We start from the raw sequence: 4,775 nt of genomic DNA on the forward strand, positions 1-4,775 counted from the left end.
CTGGGTTGCAGTCCTTTCAAGGCTCTATATGGGTATGAACCTAACCTAGGGGGCATTCCTTCGATACAATCGGATACCAGCCAATCAGTCACAGAATTCATTGAACATAGAGAACTCCATTGGCAATTACTGAAACAGCACTTAGCCAGGGCACAGAACAAGATGAAGCTAACAGCTGATAAGAAAAGAACGGACTGTTAGTTTGCAGTAGGGGATTAGGTGTTACTCAAGCTCCAGCCATACACTCAATCCAGTGTGGCCAACCGCCCTTATCCTAAGTTGCCTTACAAATATTTTGGCCCCTATACAGTGATTCAGAAAGTGGGCACAGTTGCTTATCGATTACAGTTACCTGATGATGCACAGATACATGATGTCTTTCATGTATCCCAACTAAAACCTTACACACCTAACTACACACCTATATATGATTCTCTACCTGTTCTCTCAGACTTGGAGGCTACCAAAGCTACACCCCTAGAGATCATGGAGCATAGGGTGGTGAAGAAGGGCAACACTATTGTGCCCCAAGTCAAGCTTCGGTGGATGGGTCTGCCACCATTGTCAATGACCTGGGAAGACTACTACGTCATCAAGCACCGCTTCCCGGACGCACTAGCTTGGGGACAAGCTGCATCTCGGGCGAGGGGAGGTGTCACGCCTGGACCTGCACCAGAAGGAGTGACACAGGAGTAGAAAGGCATCAACATTCACAGCTTAGCGCATTAGCTCATTTACGTTTTCCATTCATGTATGACATGTGAGGGCCACCGGCCAGAACCTGTATGAGGCACATAAGTGCAGACTCTGTAGGGATTGGGGATTATCGATCAATAGAACAGAAAACATAACACCAAGGCGAAGGGGTTTGCCTCGCTGGCGCCAGGGTTCCTATCGAATTGTTGTTCGCTCACGTCACCGGTGACCTGCCATGCCAAGGGTGTATTAGGAGCTAATGGGGAGGAGTGGGATTTTAGTTTTTCAGTAGGGGATGAGCTGCGTGGAGTTGCTGATAGACAGATTCTAGCTCGTATTCATGTTCCTGTTCATCTAGTGCCTCAATGGTTGTTGTGCTCATGGAGAGGAGAGTAGAGAAGGAAGAATATATAGATTGTAGTTGATGCCTGCTGCTTGCTTTTTTAGTGCTTATAGTCGGTAGCATTTTGGTCAATTGCTTCCATCGATTCAGATGGTTAGAGAATGGAACATTGATTTTGGTCAGATGGCAAAAGAATGGAAAACTGATCAAACAATTGAATGTCAACTTATTTTTTTCCTACTAGTGAATTGGGTCTGAACTTTTTTCTAATGTCAACTGACCTTACAAAACTTACTGAAAAGTCTCATGCTTGCAGAATGGTTGGGATGCATGTCACTTTTATGTGTGTTCATACTTGCAAATCAGAAGTTTTGTCTCTATGTTTTAGCATTATCGACTTGCAGATCAGTTAAGCTTCTGTAAATGGTTTTTGAGGTGCTAGCAGACTTCTCTGAATGTTCTATTAAATTCCTAGTTCTATTCTTTGTCTAGGAATGTTTGAACTCCTTCATTTTTGCAAAATGTTGTATCCTGTTGATAGGTCAACTAAACTGAATGTTGTTTTTTGATCGAGTGTGAACTCCCTCATTCACTATGCATGCGTTGATAGTGTCAACTAAACTAAATCACAGTGTGCTGTTAGTTTGGTCAAGCAATGTAGTACCCATGCCCAGTAGAAAAGGGAGGTGGTGTAGGAGCTATTGAATATCACCACTATGTGTTATATGCATGAGTGCCATGAATGTTGATGCCTACTTTGTCAATTTTTTATACCTGAGACATGATGGTTGGCATCTGTACAGACCATGAAACATCAGTTGCATCTGTGTATGTCATGGAAAAAAGATTTCATGCCTTTTCATGTGAAGGTTCAGTGTATCCTATCAGTCTAAACTTGGTGTAAATTGCTATCAGTCTGAACTTGGTGTGCATTGCTGTCGGTCTAAAAAATAGAACCTGCACTTCTTTCATGGAAAAGCAAAGCAAAGCTGCATTCTGATTGGCTAAATTTTCAGCGTGTTGATATAGACAACCTGTTAATGCAAAGCTGCATTCCGAGTACTATTTATGTCATGCATCTAAGTGCAGACTTACACTAGACTTGAAATATCCTTATGGTTCGATTTCTCATTTGTTGACAATATTGGGTCTCTTGGTTTAAGAGAAATAGATGCAGTCATGTTCTGTTCAAAGAAAAATAGAGAACAATAACTCTTGGTTTTTGCTGTCTGTAGGAGGATGGGTTATTTTTGAGCCTTTGAAAATTGTTTATGTGGTTGAATTTGTACAGACGTGCTGATATGTAATAGCCTTTAAATAGATGAATGATTAGGTAGCTAGGTTAACTAAATTCTCCTTTGGGTTTATATTTGCTGGATGTTTAATCTTGCAAAACTTCTCATGTAAGAACATCTTTTTGTGCATGCAGCAAGTCATCCTTGCTATACAACTTGTAGTGTCTAATATGAAAAGTTAATTAAACATGCAGCATTTATGTAGGCTCTTAGGTTTTACAGAGGCATATAATCTCATTAAATTCCAACCTTCTAACTATTCTCAAATGATTTTTACAGAGGCGCCTATTACTAAATATGAGCATTCAAGGAATGAAGAAATAATGAAAAACAACCGAGAGCTGGAGAGGCTTGGTATCAAGACATTAGTGCCCATAGTGAACAATACATCTGTGGAGAGAAAGGGTAAAGACCATGAAGTTTCTGGATCATTGTATACAGGTCAGGAGAGTGGTCAGGAGAGTGAGGACTGTGAAGATGAGGAGGTTATTAGCAAGGTACCAAGTCTTCTAAGCATATGTTTGTTTGTCCTTTATTGTTTCTTATTATGTGTCAGTATGCTATTTAGCAAATTTGGTGCCAATTCTGCTTGTTTTTTTTTTGCCTAATGAGGCTTTGCAGGTTGCTAATGCTGCACATACAAAGAATCCAACAAGGTCTAGGAACACCTCTGTTAGAGGAACAAAAGCATCTAAGAGAGTGGTGGCACCTTAGGAACAAGATGTGACTAACAGAGTCACTAGGCAGAAAACAAGGGATCTAGCCTTGGTTTCAAGTCTAGACCCACAACAAGTGATCAACTTAGGCCTGCCAAATGCCACACCCACACATGATGTGTTGGTTTCTGGTAGTGATCCCTCCCTGCAACAGGACTTGGTTGACATTACAGATGAAGGCAAGTGACTGTATCTACCTTGTGCAAACAAATCACTTTTCGTTATTTGCACATTGCAATGCTAAATATGTATATGCCATTGTCATAAATTTACTGCCTTCTAAATTCAATCGTACTTCTAAATATGTATATGCCATTGTCATAAATATATTGTCATAAATTTGCATATTATATTGTTGTTAGGTGCACTTGCTGCAAGAAAAGATCCAGATAGGATAAGAGGAAGAAGCGCAGGTAGAGAACTAGATAGGCTAAGTAGAGGATTATGCATGAAGTTGCCAATCCATGTTTATGAAGGGAACAGACGGCCAGAGGCACCTATCCAAGCTGCCAAGCTTGCATCAAAGGGTGGGATCACACTTAGGCAACACATACCAATCCTTACACACAGGAAGGAGTACAAGAAAAATGAGTCACATCTTGAAAACTACATTGGAAAAATTGGTGTAAGTTAAATTCAATTTTGCTGATTTCATGAAATTTCAATCTATCCTTTGCATTCGTAGATTCTAATTTTCATGCTCTTTACTAGGCCCAATTCACCATTGACACCAAGAGTGAAGCAGTCCAATATGCATGTGCTGATTTGCTTAAGTGTGGACAATGTCAGATGAGGCACAAGCTGAAAAAAGTACTTTGATGGGGTACCTGCAAGTCAAGTGAGGACTACATCGCCTGTGAATCATATGACTAACAATGAATGGCAGGCCTTAGTGCAAATGTGGTCAGACCCGAAGCACAAGGTGCGACAAACCTCCAAATTTCCTGAACCTGAACTTAGATACAGTAAAATAGAAATTAAGATGGCAAGCTGACACTTGTCTTGATCTATTACTGTTTTTTGTAAATCATCTTATCTAAACCTAAACCTTTAGCTAATTTCTATGCTAGGATAATTTTTAATCAAGTAGTTGTGACATCCGCATGTGGCCGCTTTTGCATTCAATTTGAGGTCATTGCTGTCCCTCTACTTCTATTTTAGGGACCATTAGCTCTGTGGTCTTAGGTTCTAGCAATTTTCTCCTGGAACCTCTAAGAAGCAGGACATATCTATTAGTTGACATGATTTGAGGTTATGTTTATTATTTTACTATAACTTCACTTCTGTATTTGTCCTATGTGTAGAAACACTTAAACAAATGTTTCATGTACAGGAAAGGTGCTTGAAAAAACAACAAAATTGAGAGAAGGTACAGTTACTGCATTGTACAGGATCTCAGTGTTACATTGCACAAGCCCATGTCATGGTAAGAAATTAAACAATAAATGATTAGTAATGGATATATATTGATTTTTGTATCAGCCTAATTGTTTGTATTTCTTTGCAAATAATTTAGAGACAAGAGAAATATAAAGATGTGCAACCTACTGCTATTGATCTTTTCAAGGACTTCCACTGCAGCAAGAACAAAGGATTCAGTGAGCCTATCAAGAAAGCTATTGTGAGTGACTGATTCCCTTTTCTTCTCTGTTCCCATAGTTTTGCGTACATGTTGCAGATTGTTTCCTTCTTTGCTACATGACGTACATCTGAAAAAATAAACTA

At 39.7% G+C, this 4,775-nt stretch overlaps 1 pseudogene; it reads left to right on the forward strand.

Moving 5' to 3' along the window:
• Positions 1–486: 486 nt before the first annotated feature.
• LOC136491578 (uncharacterized) lies at positions 487–4,488 on the forward strand (annotated as a pseudogene).
• The last annotated feature ends 287 nt before the right edge of the window (positions 4,489–4,775 follow it).

The sequence above is a fragment of the Miscanthus floridulus genome, chromosome 11, assembly GCF_019320115.1.
Source record: "Miscanthus floridulus cultivar M001 chromosome 11, ASM1932011v1, whole genome shotgun sequence".
NCBI classification, from domain to species: domain Eukaryota; kingdom Viridiplantae; phylum Streptophyta; class Magnoliopsida; order Poales; family Poaceae; genus Miscanthus; species Miscanthus floridulus.